Genomic DNA, 18,422 nt, shown 5'->3' with positions numbered 1-18,422 from the left:
AACACAATCCGTCTCTCGGATACAGAGAAGGCAAAGGTGATCAAAACCATTACATGGACACAATCGAATTGTTTTATGACTGGATTTCAGAATGAAGTTGCCTACGTATCCCAAACATGGGAATCAAGCCTTACGTAGTTTGGGGTTAAGGTACACTCGGGTATTAACCTCTCCTTTTTAGGCTCTAACTTTTGCCAAGGCGCCCGTCGCAGGTTTTCGACCTTGCGAGTTTTTCTTTTCTTTTCAATTCTTTTCATTTCTTTTCTTTTTTTGATTTTCTCTTTTTTTGTTCTTTTTCTTTTGCATTTTTTTGCTTTTTTTCTTCTTTTTTTTTTCTTTTTTTTTTTTTGCATTTTTTTTTGTTCTTTTTTGTTCTTTTTCTTGCTCTAACTTTTGCCTGGGTCGCCCTTCCGGGTTTTCGGCCCAACGAGCCTCTCAAGGGTAAAAGTGTATCTTTGTCCATGTCAAATGGTTTTGAGATCCTGAAGTCATCTGAATCCAGGAGAATGGCTGCTGTTTTGCAAGAGGACACATCTTCAGCTCTTCGAGCATGTCTGATATCTTTGCCCCTAGTTCGAGGGGTACATCTGTTCTAGCTTTGCAAGCTTCTTCTGATCTTCTGATCTTTTTGATCTGACTTTCCTGGCCTCTTGTTCGAGGGCTGCTTCAAATCTGGCCACGCAGGCCTCACATCGTAGTTGACAGTTGAACCTTCTGAATTCAAGTTCAAGGTTTGGAAGCGAAGGGGTTGAGTCTCGAGGCTGAGAGCGATCCTAGGCTGCACAATCTCAGGAGCGATTCCACACAGGTCTTCGCGGGACCGCACAAAACATTTTGTTTTTGAAAGTTTTTAAGAAAGTGACAAATCGCCCGCGCTAAAGATAGTGTGAAACCAGTCTGGATCAGGCCAGGGTCCTTCTCAGTACTCACGCTAACAAGCATGATTTCATTCGTTAAGAGCTTAGCACGCCTCTCTTTCTCTCAAGTGATCAAAGTTTTGCAAATCCCGAGGAATTCCTTCCTCTTTGTTTTCAACGCAGTGTTCAAAAAGTTGTGAAAAACTTAGGTCAATGCCATGATTTTGGGGTACAGAAGAGTAGGCGAAAAGTACTGCCGTTTCATTCAAACTTTCTGGCACAATTGGCGCACGGCCGAAGCAAATGCGAGAGTGTGGAAATCACTGCTGTTTCATTCAAAATCTGTTGGTACAACTGGCTCCCCGGCAGAAACAGACTCAAAACAAAATGAAAAGACAAACACAAAACAAAATGGTGATGCCCGAGGTAACACCCCGCGGAATCACCCGACTCCTATACAACAAGACTGACTCGATACAACAAGACAGACCCAAAACAAAAGAGACTGACTCAAAACAAAAAAGACAGACTCAAAACAAAACAACAAGACTGACCCAATACCCAAGTCAGAAACTGGCATTCGTAAATGCTCAGAATAGTGCCTGTCCTTCCCACATCTGGAGTAAATCGAGTGCCACCCGTAGCTGGTTCATCCCTCGATCACATCACATTATCCCCCCACAGGTTCACTTATCAAGTGCCGATAGACTTCGCAGGACCTGGTGCGGGGATGACCCCGTTGTCAATCAAATTTTGTGTCTGGTGGCGGAGACGGGCGCAACTGTCGGTGTCATGACCGGTTTGTTGATGGAAAGCACAGTACTTAGTCGGGTCATGTTTTGGAGGGAGAGGATCAGATAGAGGCCGTTGCTCTAACGGTTTCAGATGTCCTTTCCTGAGTAGGACCCCCAGGGCTTTAGACAAAGACATATAGAGTGGGGTGAAAACCCTCTTGCCTCGGGGTAGATAGTCTGAAGTTCGGGGGTTTGAAGTAGATGCACCAACAAAGGGGGTGGCTGCTCTTGGTGTGGTGGTGGCGACCATGCCCACTTCGACAAATCTTGCAGCTGCGTCACCGCCGGTGGTCGCATTCGAACTGCGGGTAAACGCCCTCCTGGGCTGCTCCTTCTCCTGGTCAAAGAGGCCCTGCTTCATAGCATCCTCGATCTGCACTCCCATCTCATGCAAGTCTGGAAAGGTAGGGAAGGGGAGCACGATCATTTTCTGCATTAGCTTGGGCTGGAGATTGCGCACAATCATCCGAATTTGATCTTTGTCAGTGGGCCTAAGGGTCATCATTGAAGCCTTGGCCCTCCAGCGGGCTACGAATTCTGAGAAGCTCTCCTTCGGCTCCTGCCTCATCGTCCCAAGATCACGGGTCATAATCTCGATTTGGGTATTGTACGAATATTGTGCGACGAAGGCCTCGGCCATCTCCTCCCAGCTTCGTTTCACTGAATCCTCCAACTTGGCATACCAGGTGACCGCAATACCCGACAGGGTCCTGCCAAAAAGGGAGAGCTTCTGTAATCTTGTCAAGCCCATCGGGCGCAGAACATCTGAAAACAAACTCAGGTGGACCATGGGATCTCCTGACCCATCAAAACGGTCGATGTGAGGCATCTTGAACCTGTCCGGAAGAGTTACAGCTGCGTCGGTGTACCTGTCCTCAATGTCCGGGATGGACTTTACCCCCTGGGATTTCTTGAACAACTTCTCAAGCTTGCTCAACTTCAACGCTGTGGGGTCGACCTCGAACTCGAAGGGAGAGTCCGGTAGGTTGGTAGGTGTTTTGGATAGTTGGGGTAAAATTGGGGGCGGAGCCGGTCCTACCGGAATGTCCGTATCATTCTGGACGCTTGGCGTCTCCCCAGGTGCTGGAGCTCCTGTTGGGGGAGGAACTTGTTGTGAAGCGAACGCGCCGCTTTGCTGTTGCAGCTTGGTGATGAGCTCGGCCTGCTGAGCCATGATTGCAGCTTGCTGCTTGGAGAATTCCGCTTGACGGACAGCATCTTGTTGCATGAGTTTCATACTTTCTTGCATCTGGCGCATCATTGCCTCCATCCCTGACGTGTTCTGCTGATCCATCTAACTGACTGGTATCTATCCCTGCAGTAGAAACTGAGACCTCAGGCTGATTGTTCACTGGTGGGGCGGAAAAGGGCCACTGATCTGGTAACTGCTGAACTGGTGATTTGTGCCCGACTAGCCCTTTTACCTTGCCTCTGGCAGAGGAACACTGATTGCCCTTGAACTGAATCTCTGACCTGACAAAGTCTATCAGCACAAGTTCGATGAACCTCGGGGGATATCGGAGCCTTCTGAAGCTATGGTTCCCAGACTACCTAGCAAAAGAGAAAACAGACAGCATCTCAGCCTGATTCCATCTGAACAGATACGAGCACCGTCGGATGAGTGTTCCCTCTACTGAATTCTGCCCAAAATTCTGCCAGAAAACTGCTACCCTCAGGTAAAACTGATTCTTCCAAATACTGATGCCCGCAGGCCTGATGCCCAAACTTGCAAACTGATACATGCATTCGTATGGGGACGCACCCCAAAGCACATAACAAGTAAGTGAGAGCCAAAACACCCTTATGTTGGGGTAGGGTTTCCCTGTCCTATTTTGTCAGGAGCTAGGGTTTCACTACGCACGCAGCGGTTTCACACAACCTATAAACGGGTAAGCAACCTGTCCTAGTTTGGAATGGTCACTATGGATCCGAATATGCACTAGGTCGAATGGACAAAAAGGGTGCCCCGGTAAAACCGGGGTTTGTGTTCCCATATTGGCAGAGCCCACAACCGGTCAGCCTTATGGTCATGCCTTGACAAGACAAGCCTCCGGCAAACCGTTCAGGAATAGCAGATCGCAAACACGGTGTCCTAGGCGCACCAATGCTAATGCAATGCAAAGAGACACACAAGTGTAGTCAAGAATAGATATCATGAGTTCGAGTCAAGTTCTCTAAATCCCCAGCAGAGTCGCTAGAAACTGTAGACGTCCCCCAAACGTCCCCGGGAGGGTGAGTCCCGTTCGGTTCGATATTGGGGTCAATACAGCTCAGGACTCTCAAATTGTCACGGTTTTAAATCTGAACCAAAGAGTCCAAATCCGGCAAATCGTTTTGAGAAAACAGATTTTTTTGAAAGAAGTGCCAAACATGGACTGCTTTGCCAGATACAGAGTCGCCACCTAAATATTTTATTTTCGAAAATTTAGGAAACCCTGACTCGTTGCCTAAGGCCACGTGTCCGTCATCACCAAAGTTGCCTCGACCCGGGAACTTGGGTACGATTGGGGAAGGTCACTTCGTGAGCACCCCCGCTCGCCCGATCGAAGATCGGCCTCTACTAACCATGATATCTAGTTTTGAAAACATTGTGTGTTCTTATTCCGGTTATTAGCCTAGATTACTATGTGATGCGCACAGCATACAAGTATAGACTGGGTCGCCTGAATTGGAACAAAACATTTCATGGTTGTTTTTGAAAGATGGTTTGCTACTCGCAAGTAGGCTTAAAATGCAGGTTTTGCCACCCTCAGGTGGGCTTAGAAAAGATGGTTTTGCCACTATCTAGTGGGCTTAGAACTCACAGTCAATGATTTGTTCCAATCCAAGTAACCCAACCTTCACCCACAGGCACTCCGGCAGTTATATCACATAAGCATATAGCGTCATGGTAAGCATGCTATTCATGGAATTCACTCACACGCATGCAAGGATGCTAAAGCATAAAACTCACCGAGTACTCCAAGCCAAAACAGAAACTACATTAGAAATCACACATGATCCTAAGTATACAGAAATGCCTAATGCAATACATGCAAAAATGCAAACTATAGCAGGCTCGGCTATTCTAAACATGGCATATGGAATGCTACAGCTAACATGTATTCAACTTGGAATTGAAATACAAATGCAGTTAGTATGATGCGCCGTGCTCGGTGCATGCAAAACAGATGAATGAATGCAGACATGCTATCATACTGTATGCTAATTGAAATATGCCCTAATCTAACCATCATAAGCGGATAAATAAAAGGGAGAAAGACGTGGGGTTGGAAGACATACAACACACACATGCACACTTATTACAGTTGTGCCCTCGCGCAGAGGGTCCGAATAAATATACAATCCCGAATAAAAGAATATTACAGTCCAAATAAATATTACAGTCCAAATAATGTACAAATTCCTAATTAATTTACAAATTAACTAAGAAAGTTGTAAAACTGGCATGCAAGCCAGGGACTGCCTTGCTTCTGATGAATGATGTACGTTTAGGCTGCCTTGCGCGGAAATCCACAAGGATGCCCTAATTAGCCTCTGTTTTGCACTTGTTCTTGAAATGCGTGCCAAGCCTCGGAAGACCGCTGATTCTTGATTTGCTGCAACAGAGAGCAGGAAAGGGGCATAGCAATGTATTTTCACAAATATATGCATGCCTCGATCCTCGTGCCACCAATCACGCATATCGAGGCATGATGGCCGAGGAGTCGAATTGAACAATTTAATATGAAATGAATGCACATGAAAACAAAACAAGACCTAGACTCCATCATGGATAATCCGGAGTGTCGGTGACTGGGGAATTGAGATACATTCCGTCACTCGGAGTACGAAATGCACCTCGTTTCTAGTGCCCGGGCTAACTCCTATCCCGAACACGATGCAATATGCATGACATGCATGAAATGCAACTAAGATACAATCCTAACATACACAATGTCATGGAATGGCATGCACGCTACACGAGGCAATACACAACCGAGCATACACAATGCTATGGATGAAATGGCATACGCAATGCAATAATGGGCTTACACCAACATGAGAAAGCCTCAGCCACACTCACATAGGAGGCCATCAGATGAAAACAAGACAACTCGAAATGCGAGCACGCGTGCACGCAAACCGAGAACCGACCTTCAGGCACCGAAATGCCACTTTAATGAAACATGGAAAAGACATGGAACATGATATGCAAACATGCAAAAATCAGTAGCAAAATGAGGGGGAAAAAAGCCCCGAAACAAGGCGAAATGACACCCGATGCATGGAATTTCTCCCGAAATGCAAAACTAGGTACATGAAATGGCTTACAGCTATACAAAGCATGCATAATTGATACATGGAATGAAAAGACAGAAGCAAGGCAGCCCCAAAATAAGCATTTTTACAGTTCAAAGCATGGCCAAACAGCAAATAGAAACAGGGCAAAACTAACATGCAAAAATAGCCCTAAATGTGAGGTAAAGAAGCAACACACGGCTGCTGTCTTCAAACAGATTAGGGCCCTTCAACAAAGTTTAAGAGGGGCCCAAAATATGATCTTTTGCAGTTGATGGCCAAGCCTAAATCAGTATAAAACTATGCTCAAAATGCCATGCAAGATAGGGCCCAAAAGAGGTCAAAACACAAAGTATACAAAACATTCATCAAACAGCCAAAGACCCTTAATGAAACATGAATATGAGGTCAAAATAAGACTGTTTTCAGTTCTGTAAAATGACCAAAAACAGAAGCATAATAGGCTAATAGATGATGCAAAAATGGGGACCAAAGAGGGGTATAATGACAAGTGGCACATGGAGGTCGCAAACAGTGATGATCCCTTCTTCAATGTTGAAGAGAGCCTCAAAATAAGCTCACTTACAGTTTACATCATGCTCCAAAACAGATCACACAGAGGCCAAAAATACTATGCAAGATTATGGCATACAAGGGGGATAATGAAGCAAGTGCAAGATGGGGACCTCAAATGACACAAGTCCCTTAATGAAACATGAAATAGAGCTCAAATAAAGGATACTTTCAGTTTTGGCCGGAGCTCAAAAAAGCAAGCAAACTAGCTAGAAAAATGTTGCAAAATTAAGCTCAAAAAGAGGGAATTGACACTTACACTTGAAGACCAACCCTTGGTTGCTTCTTGGCTTGAGAAGTGATGCCTCCTAGCTGCTGGAAAGTTCCCCAAGCTGCTGGAAATGGAGTGGTGGTGGTGATGCTAGGTGGTGGTGTGAAAATGGGGTAGGATTTTGGTGTTTTGGAGCTTGGAGCTTGGAGATGGAGATGGAGATGGAGATGGAGATGGAGATGGATACAATGCAAGAAGCTCTTACGAAATTTTTTGTAACCCTTCTCTCAATGTTGGAGGCTGGTTATATGGACCAAGGAGAGGGAGAAAATGGAGGGGAAAAGGTGGGGGAAAAGGAACCAAGTTTTCCCCCAAAAGCTGTCCCCCGGATACAGATATTTTTGGGGGAAAACAGCTATACAGTTGTAAAGTACACACTGTGAGGAGAGAGGCCGGCCACTTTTTGGAGATGCAGGTGGCCGGCCGACCACCCCCCATGGCCGGCCGGCCAAGGGTCAAAAGGGTCAAGGTGAATTAGTGGCCGGCCACCACAAATTGCTGTCCTCCCAGGTTCCCTCATCACAACCCTATGGTTCAAAATTACAAACTGTAAAACAGGAGAGAGAATAGGCCATTTTTAGGAAGGGTTCAAAAGGGTCAGGTTGAATTAGTGGCCGGCCACCAACTTTTGGTGTCCTCCCATGTGTGTACATCACAAATATGTGGTTAAAAGTTCAAGAAAATGGTCCAAGGGTAGTCAACATTGGCTCGGAAGTGAGAAAAACGGGCGTCGGAGGGCGCCGGAGGATATATAACTGGTTACTGAAACAATTGCTGGCCTCCCACCCTTCTACAGCCTTCCTAATGATGAAACAGAGGTACCTGCCAAAAATGAACGAAAACCGATGGAAAACGAATGTTCGGGGGCCAAAACGCGCAGTTCGGGGCCCCGAAAACTGCCTGTTAAGCACCGAAAGTGGCATTCGACCACGAAGTGGGTCTCTCAGATCTCAGTGTCCTCCAAAATGGAGCAAATTAGATGTACATCAAAAACCGAAGCAAATGGAGGTGGTTGAGCGGTCCCGAACCGAGGCACACGGCCAACGGCTCCGAAAAATCGGGAACCGGGCTCCGAAATGGGCAAAATGGCCTATAGCCACAAAATGTAGCCCACGGCCACTGAGAGATGGTCTACAGGACCTCTCCCTCCCCTCAGGAAAAGAAACGGAGAAAACCAAGTCTGGTTCGCAAACCGAGGCAAGGCACAGAAGAGGATTTGGAAGTCCGGAGACAGGGCTCACGGCCGCGACTCTGAGACTTCTGAACGAGCATAAAATGCAGTATCACCGAGCGCTCAACTGGTGACGTCTGAGTCTTAAGGTCGGTCAAAAATGGGGTGTCAACAGTTGCCCCTCTTTGACAGAACTCGAAAGTCATAAGTGACGGGAGTGAATGTCAAAGCCTAGAGACGACCCATTTTTGGTAAGGCCGAAGACTTAGACTAACATACAAAATAAATAGAGATGTGCCCACAGGCAGGGGCAAAATGCAAATGAGAATGCATGAAGCCGAACATAACTTATGATCATGCAAAGAAACATGGGGACGTATCCCGGTGTTTAGAGACGTATCCCGGTTTAGGGACGTATCCTAAGCCTTAGGGACGTATCCCAAGATTTTGGGGACGTATCCCGATGTTTAGGGACGTATCCCAAGGTTTAGGGACGTATCCCAAGATTTAGGGACGTATCCCAAGGTTTAGAAAAGAAGGAGAAACATAGGGACGTATCCCGGTGTTCAGCGAGAAATGAGAAACATAGGGACGTATCCCGGTGTTCCGCAAGGAATGAGAAGCATAGGGACGTATCCCGGCGTTTCAGAATGATGTGAGCATTGGAACGTATTTTGAACACTTTTAACCGAAGCGGGGGAAACATAGGGACGCATCCCGGTATTTCAGAATGGTGTGAGCATTGGAACGTATTCCGAACACTTTTAACCGAAGCGGGGGAAACATAGGGACGCATCCCGGTATTTCAGAATGGTGTGAGCGTTGGAACGTATTCCGAACATTTTTAACCGAAGCGGGGGAAACATAGGGACGCATCCCGGTATTTCAGAATGGTGTGAGCATTGGAACGTATTCCGAACACTTTTAACCGAAGCGGGGGAAACATAGGGACGCATCCCGGTGTTTCAGAATGGTGTGAGCATTGGAACGTATTCCGAACGCTTTTAACCGAAGAAGGAGAAACATAGGGACGCATCCCGGTGTTTCAGAATGGTGTGAGCATTGGAACGTATTCCTAATGCTTTTAACCGAAGAAGGAGAAACATAGGGACGCATCCTGGTGTTTCAGAATGGTGTGAGCATTGGGACGTATCCCGAACACTTTTAACCGAAGAAGGAGAAACATAGGGACGCATCCCGGTGTTTCAGAATGGTGTGAGCATTGGGACGTATCCCGAACGCTTTTAACCGAAGAGGGAGGTTGTAGACACCCCATTTTTGACCGACCTTAAGACTCAGACGTCACCGATTGAGCACTTGGTGATGTTGCATAATGTGCTCGTTCAGAAGTTTCAGAGTTGCGGCCGTGAGCCCTGCCTCCGGACTTCCGAACCCTCTTTTGTACTTTGCCTCGGTTTGCGAACCAGGCTCGGTTTTCTCTGTTTCTTTTCCTGAGGGGAGGGAGAGGTCCAGTAGACCATCTCTCAATGTCCGTAGGCTACGTTTCGTGGCCGTAGGCCATTTTGCCCATTTCGGAGTCCGGTTTCCGATTTTTCGGGACCGTTGGCCGTGTGCCTCGGTTCGGGACTGCCTAACCACCTCCGTTTGTTCTGATTTTTGGCATACATCTTATTTAGTCCCTTTTGAGGGACACTGGGGTCTGAGAAACCCACTTCGTGACCGAACGCCACTTTCGGTGCTTAACAGCCCATTTTTGGGACCTCGAATTGCGCGTTTTGGTCCCCGAGCATTCATTTCGCATCGATTTTCGTTCATTTTTGGCAGGTGCCTCTGTTTTATCACCGAAGAGGTCACTGAAGGGTGGGAGGCCAGCAATTGTTGCAGCAACCAGTTATACATCCTCCGACGCCCTCCGGCGCCCGTTTTTCGCACTTCCGGGCTAATGTTGAACACCTTGGGCCCATTTTCTTGAACTTTGAACCACATATTTGTGATGTACACACATGGGAGGACCCTGAAAAATGGTGGCCGGCCATTAATGCTACTTGACCCTTTTGACCCCCTCCTTCCGGGCTAATGTTGAACCCCTTTGGCCCATTTTCTTGAACTTTGAACCACATATTTGTGATGTACACACATGAGAGGACCCTAAAAGTTGGTGGCCGGCCAGTAATTCCACCTGACCCTTTTGAACCCCTCTTTCCGAGCTAATGTTGAACCCCTTGGACCCACTTTCTTGGACTTTTAACCACAGGGTTGTGTTGTACACACATAGGAGGACACCATCAATTGGTGGCCGGCCAGAAAATCTGATTGACCCTTTTGACCCCTAGCCGGCCGGCTAGGGGGTGTGGCCGGCCGGCCACCTGCAGCAAAAGTACCAGGCCAGCCGAGCTCCTTGCACTGTTCCCTTTACAGCTGTGGGGCTTTATCCCCCAGAAAAGATCTTTATCCGGGGGATATTTTGTGGGGGAAAGTTGCTCTCCTTTTCCCCCACCTTTGCACCCCCTTTTTGGCCTTTATAACAAGCAAGCTATATCACATGTTGGGGTTAGAAAAATTCTTCTTCAAGCTTCCATACACAACTCCATCTCTATACCTCTCATTTCCTTGAAAATTCCTAAGTCCTTAAGCACCATTTCTTCTACACCACCAAGCTCTACCATCACCACCTCATTTCCAGCAACAAGGAAGACTTCTCAAAGGCCAAAGGAGCTGCAAATTGGTCCAAGAAGCAACAAAAGTCTTAGTATTCAAGGGTGAGTAACACTTCTCCTCTTTGACCCTTTTTCTTGATCTATTTGTAAGCCCCACATGCTTTTTGTTTCAAGCTCCGGCCCTAACTGAAAAGGGCCCTCGTTTGAGCTCATCTTCACTTTTCATTAAGGGCTCAACCCTGTTTGAGCCCTCCATGATGCACTTGCTTCATTGATCCTCTTATATGTCATAATCTTGCATGATATTTTTGGCCCATGAGAAATCTGTTTTTGAGCATGTTGTAAACTGATATTAGGCTTATTTTGAGCCCCTCTTCATCATTGAAGAAGGGCTCAACACCATTTGGGACTTCCATGTTGTACCTACCTTTATACTCCTCTTTTCTTCCCCATTCTTGCATGCAATGGCAGCCTACCATGCTTTTGTTTTTGGCCATTTTACAGTTCTGAAAAGTTCTTATTTTGGTCCATTCTTCATGTTTCATTTAGGTCCTTTCATGGTTTGGGACCTCCATATGCCACTTCATGTTATATCTCTCTTTTATTCCCCATTCTTGCATGTTTAGTTAGCCTATCATGATTTTGTTTTTGGCCATTTTACAGTTCTGGAAATAGTCCTATTTTGGCCCATTCTACATGTTTTATTAAGGGTCTTTGGCTGTTTGGTGATTATTTTGCATACCTCATGTTATAGCACCTTTTGAGCCTCAATCTTGTGCCTTTTTTTTAGCATGTTTGTATACTGATTTGAGGTTTGCCATATACTGTAAATATTCATATTTTTCATCCCTATTCAATGTTGTAGAAGGAAATTTTTCAGTTTGGGTTTTGTTTATATCACTTGCTTCATTACCCCTCTCTTGGCCCTTATTCTTGCATGCCATTTTTGCCATACCTATGCTTGCTGTTTGGCCATGTTTATAACTGTGAAAGTGCCTTTTTTGGGACTGTCTAGCTTCTGTATTTGCATTGCATGTCCATGTTGTGCATGTTTGGCATAGCTATAGGCCATTTCGGGTGCCTAAATTCGCATTTCGGAACAATTCCATGCATTTGGTGTCATTTCGCCTCATTTCAGGACTGTTTTCCCCCATATTTTAGTGCTGAAATTCCATTAGAATGATTCCATCACATTTCCATGTCATTACATCACATTTTGCCATTGCCTCGGTTTGCGTGCCCGTGCGCACGCATTTCGAGGCACATCATTTTTATCCGCCGGCATCCTATGTGAGTGTGGCTGAGGCTCACTCATGTTGGTATAAGCCCATATCACATTTCCATGTCATTACATCGCATTTTGCCATTGCCTCGGTTTGCGTGCCCGTGCGCACGCATTTCGAGGCACTTCATTTTTATCCGCCGGCATCCTATGTGAGTGTGGCTGAGGCTCACTCATGTTGGTATAAGCCCACATCATGTTTTCATGTCATTACATCATTTCTGCCATCGCCTCGGTTTGCGTGCCCGTGTGCACGCATTTCGAGGCACTTCATTTTTTATCCGCCGGCATCCTATGTGAGTGTGGCTGAGGCTCACTCATGTTGGTATAAGTCCATATCATGTTTCCATGTCATTACATCACATTCTGTCATTTTCTCAGTTTGCGTGCCCATGTGCACGCATTTCGAGGCACCTCATTTTTATCCGCCGGCATCCCATATGAGTGTGGCTGAGGCTCACTCATGTTGGTATAAGCCCATATCACATTTTCATGTCATTCGCATTGTGTATGCCATTTTCTCAGTTTGCGTGCCCGTGTGCACGCATTTCGAGGCATCTCATTTTCACAGCATAGTGCATACTAGGTTGTATCTTAGATCACATTCTGTCATTTTCTCGGTTTGCGTGCCCGTGTGCACGCATTTCGAGGCATCTCACTTTCATAGCATAGTATATGTTAGGATTGTATCTTAGTCGCATTTCATGCATATCATGCATATTGCATCGTGTTCGGAATAGGAGTTAGCCCGAGCACGGGAAATGAGGTGCGTTTCGTACTTCGAGTGACGGAATGTGTCTCAATTCCCCAGTCACCGACACTCCGGATTATCCATGATGGAGTTAGGTTTTAGTTGTGGTTTCATGTGCATTCATCCTATATTGAGTTGTGCATTTCGACTCCTCGGCCATCATGCCTCGGTATGCGTGATTGGTGGCACGAGGATCGAGACATGCATATATTTGTGAAAATACATTGCTATGCCCCTTTCCTGCTCTCTGTTGCAGCAAAATCAGGAATCAGCAATTCTTCGGGACTTGGCACGCATTTCAAGAACAGGTGTAAACAGAGGCTAATTGGGGCATTCCGGTGGATTTCCGCGCAAGACAATCCGGACATGCATCATCCATCAGAAGCAAGGCAGTCCCTGGCTTGCATGCCAGTTTTACCGCTTTCTTAGTTAATTCATTAATTAATTAGAAATTTGTACATTATTCGGACTGTAATATTTTGGACTGTAATATTCTTTTATTTCGGGACTGTATATTTATTTGGACCATCTGCGCGAGGGCCACAACTGTAATAAGTGTGCGTGTGTGTGTTGTATGTCATCCAACCCCACGTCTTTCTCCCTTTTATTTATCCGCTTATGATGGTTAGATTAGGGCATATTTAAATTAGCATACAGTATGATAGCATGTTTGCATTCATTCATCTGTATTGCATGCACCGGGCTCGGCGCATCATACTAACTGCATTGTACTTTCAATTCTGAATTGAATACATGTTAGCTGTAGCATTTCATATGCCATGTTTAGAATAGCCGAGCCTGCTATAGTTTCATTTTGCATGTGTTGCATTAGGCATTTTTGTATACTTAGGATCATGCATGATTTCTAATGTAGTTTCTATTTTGGCTTGGAGTACTCGGTAAGTTTTATGCTTTAGCATCCTTGCATGCGTGTGAGTGACTGCCATGAACAGCATACTTACCATGAGGCTAATTGCTTATGTGATATAACTGCCTGAATGCCTGTGGGTGAAGGTTGGGTTACTTAAATTGGAATAAATCATCAAATGTTTTAAAGCCTACCTGCGGGTAGCAAACCATTTTCAAAAACAAACATGAAATGTTTCGTTCCAATTCAGGCGACCCGGTCTATATTTGTATGCTGTGCGCATCACATAGTAACCTAGGCTAATAAACCGGAATAAGAATTCACAAAGTTTTCAAAAATAGATATCATGGTTAGTAGAGGCCGGTCTATAACCGGGCGAGCGGGGGTGCTCACGAAGTGACCTTCCCCAATCGTACCCAAGTTCCCGAGCCGAGACAACTTTGGTGATGACGGACACGTGGCCTTTTGGCACCGAGTCAGGGTTTCCTAAATTTCCCAAAATAAAATATTTAGGTGGCGACTCTGTATCTGGCAAAGCAGTCCATGTTTGGCACTTCTTTCAAAAATCAGTTTTCTCAAAACGATTTGCCGGATTTGGACTCTTTGGTTCAGACTTAGAACCGTGACTAACGAAAGTCGAGTCCGAGCTGTAGCGAGGTCCCCCGCGGGCTGTCTACAGAGGTCTAACTGATCGCACGTGCGAGGATAAAGAATGATAATTGCAAGTGAATTGGTGCACAAAAATGCAAGTAATTGAGCATAACAATGCGAGATAGATGTGCATAATCAATGCAATGAATGGGTATAACAATGCTAGTGAAGTGGGTGCATAACAATGCAATTGGAACGTGCATCAAAATGCAAGCATGAGAAGTGCATAACAATGCGGGTGGAAGGATGCATAACAATGCAAGTGGAGTGTGCGTGACAATGCATATTTGAAACAAAATGCCGAATAAGGGCTTACAAGCCTTAAGCAGACCAATTTCCAAACGCAACCTCCGATTTACCTCTCGGAGGGGTCACGATACATTCCAAAAAGGATACACCTCGTGCATGCCGACTGACGATGAGCTACATATCGAAGACATGAGTTGAAAATTCCGCAGAAACATTTTGAGCTGAAAAGAGTGGGTTCTTCTTGCACTTTCTTGATTGTACTCCTAAACTGCGGTTACTACCTTTCCTTCCTGGCCATGTTCACAACTTTCCCTATTCTCCAACGGGGTGACAGACTAGGTTGATTCAGTATCCAGAATCGAGGCGCATTCACATGCTATCTCAATCTATGGGGTTGCCATACAGATTTCAAGCCGAAGATAGACCCCTGGGTATTTAAACCAGACTTTAGTCTCGAAAATTCCGAACCTTTGCGTTCTAGGCAATAGTCGTCCGAACTCTAGTTTCCACCGTCGCAGTTGGTCTCTGTAGACACGCCCCGCGAGGGAGGGGGCCTTTCGCTACTACAGTTCGGACTCACGATTTTGTTGTCGCGGTTCTTAATCTGAACCAAAGAGTCCAAATCTGGCAAATCGTTTTGAAAAACAGATTTTTGAAAAAGTAGTGCCAAACATGGACTGCTTTGCCAGATACAGAGTCGCCACCTAAATATTTTTAAAATGGGGAAATTTAGGAAACCCTGACTTAGTGCCGAAGGCCACATGTCCGTCATCACCGGAGTTGTCTCGGCTCGGGAGCTTGGGTACGATCGGGGAAGGTCAGCTGTGAGCACCCCCTTTCGCCCGGTCCAAAGACCGGCCTCTACTAACCGTGATATTCAATTTTGAAGACGTTACGTGTTCTTATTCCAGTTATTAGTCTAGAATTACTATGTTATGCGCGCAGCAAACAAGTATAGACTAGTTTTTCTAATTTGGAAATAAGCGTTGCATATCCGTTCGGTTTTGAAAAGCGCTTTGGAATTGGCTACTCGTAAGTTGGCTAAAATACAGATTTCAACGAGTTTCTCCAACTCAAACAATCCAACCTTCACCCACAGGCATTCAAAACAGTTTATCACATAAGCATCTAGCCACATGGTAAACATACTGTCATGGTAGCATTCACACGCATGCGACATGCTAAAGCATTAAAATACTCACATAGTACTCCGTGCCAAAACAATGAACTAGTTAGCAAACATGCATGTCTTAGTTCATGTTAAGAATGACTAATGCAACACATACAGGATGCAATTAGATAGGCTCGGCTTACCCTAAACATGGTATGTGAAAATGCACAACTATCACATATTCAGTTTTTGAATTTGAAGTACAAATGCAGTTAGCGTGATGTACCGAGCCTAATGTATGCAATACAAATGTATGAATGCATGCATGCATAACATTAGGTATGCTAATTTTAAAGATGCCCTAATACTAACCATCAAAGCAGGTAAGTAAAAGGGAAGAAAGAAATGGGGGTTGGAAGACATACACACCACCCACACACACTTATTACAGATTTGCCCTCACTCGGAGGGACCAAATAAATATTACAAATTAATTAACTACACAAGCTAATTAAATATTACAAATTAATTAATTAATTAACAAATTAACTAATCTAGGAAAACAGATAAACCGCCTCGGGAAATGCACCGCCATGCATAGGCTGCCTCTGTTTTCCTTCTTTCACTCCTCTGGAGGTTGCCAAAACCTCAGGACTGCTTCCTTGGACATCAAGGATCACCACCGGCTGAATGAAATTGCCACCGGCAGTGGGATGTGGCCGCCGGCACAAAGTGAAGCTGTCGGCAGAGAAATTATTGCCGGTCGGCACTTTTCACTGCCGGTCGGCAGGGTGTTCCTGCAGAATCTGCAAATGACAGCAACAGAGGGCAAGGCAAAGCATGGCAGCACAATTCAAGGCATATATGCACCAACCATGTCCCTTATCATGGTAATGACTCAAAGGGGCATGTGCCTCGATTCTCGGACCACCAATTATGCATTTCCATGCATGATGGCCCAAGTGATCAAGTATGCAACTTTGATTTCAAATGCATGCAAACCAAATCAAACCAAAGTCCTAATCCCTATCACCCAAATCAAGGGACAAGGAATGCATGTTGATGCAATGCAACCTAAGCATGTTATCTTTCATGCAACATGAACAATGTAATGTACCTATGCAAAGCGTACAAGCAAACATACAAGGTAAGCATGCAAACCAAATAGAGGATGGACTTAAACATGAATTAGGCAGCTCTAAAATAGGCCTAAAACAGTGGCCAAAATGCCCAAACATGGAGGCTAAACACACATGCACACATACACATGTTATGGTCCAAACCTCAAGCATTAAGCAAGCAACATTTAAGCACACTTGCAAAGGAATTTCATGGACAAATAGCATGCAACATGAGCATTGAAAAACATGTTATGATGGTGCTGAACCAAGCAACAAATCAAGCCAAGCATGCAACAAATAGCCCAAGTGTTCAAAGCAAATCAAAGGAGCATTGAACTGGACTTAGCAAGACCAAACATGGCATGAAAGGAAGGATCAAAATCAGGAGTTTAGCATGTTAAAACGAAGCTAAGAACACAATGACATGACATCCTAAGGGCCTAAACATGGTGGCATACATGAAGGCACAAACATGGAGCATGAGATGACAACCTTACAAGACATTAAAGGGACATCAAATGCAAGCTTACGAGCACACTATAAGGTCTGAAATGACATGGTGGATGGTCCCAAATCATCAAACCAATGCAAAAATGCCATGGTATACATGCACACACTTAAGGCCAACAAGCCAAAATGCAAAGGGGCTATATGATGCATGCCAAATCCGACCCAAACAACCATGGACAGACCTAAAACATGGCAAAATATGCACAAAAGCTTCACAAGACTAAGCCTATAACATGCTCCAACAAGGGCTAACAACCTAAGGCATATTAAGGCATAAACAAGGCATTACATGGTAACTATGCTAAACATGCATGGAGTACCAAAACCAATTTAAAATCATGTTATATCATGGGAATATAAGCATGAAAAACAGTCTACACATGCTCAAATACACACTCAAACATATGCTCCCTTTAGAGGCCAAAACATGGCCTTTTCAAGGACAACAAGGAGAGGGGATGGCCCTCTCCTTTTGGAGACTTCAAGGCACCATCTCCACCATTGAAATCCCTCAAGATTTCAGTGGTGAAGAGGCCCAAACACCAAAGTCCCGAAACTAGCACAAAATAGCACAAAATGAGGCTTTTCAAGGCCTAAGAGGGGTCAAGCACCCCCAAACCAAACAACACTCTTAATAAACAATAAAGAGGGCCTAAAAACAGAACTTTTTTGTGTTATATACCAAGCTCAAAAACGAATTTAAGACAGGTAGAAATAAGGTGCAAAAATGGGGAATAAAGGGGTGAGATTCTTACCCTTGAAGACCCCTTCACAAGTGATGCTCCAATGGCCTTCCTTGGCTTGAATCCAATACCAAAACTTCAAAATCAGTCCCTTAGAACCTCAGTTTCAAGAGGAAGGTGAAACACTAGGTGTTTATGTGCAATAGTAAGACACAAAACACCTAGAGCACAAAAGAGAGGGAAAGAGAGATAGGATGTGTATGTAACTCAAACCCTAAAACCAGAGCTTAACAATGGCTGTCTAAGCTCTCAAAATATCCTAAGTTTCTAACCTAAGTCTCTCTTTAGCCACAAGAGAGAAGGCTCTCTCTTATTGTCTTGTAAAGCTTACAAGACAAGCTTCATAAGAGGGAGATCCCTCCATACACGTGTATGGAGGGGGAGCAAAAGCAAGACAGCTGTCTTAAAATATCTGCAAAAACAGATGCACAGTAATCGGCCGACCAAAAATACCATTTTGGCAAAAAAGAGTGCCGGCCGGCAACAAACAGTGCCGACCTGCAACAAAATGTGCCGACCGGCAACAAATAGTGCTGATGGCAGCAAAAACCAGCCGGTGGCCTCTAGCCAC

Source organism: Camellia sinensis, chromosome 7 (assembly GCF_055761805.1).
Source record: "Camellia sinensis isolate YWXY chromosome 7, ASM5576180v1, whole genome shotgun sequence".
NCBI classification, from domain to species: domain Eukaryota; kingdom Viridiplantae; phylum Streptophyta; class Magnoliopsida; order Ericales; family Theaceae; genus Camellia; species Camellia sinensis.
Note: the sequence above shows the minus strand (reverse complement) of the source record.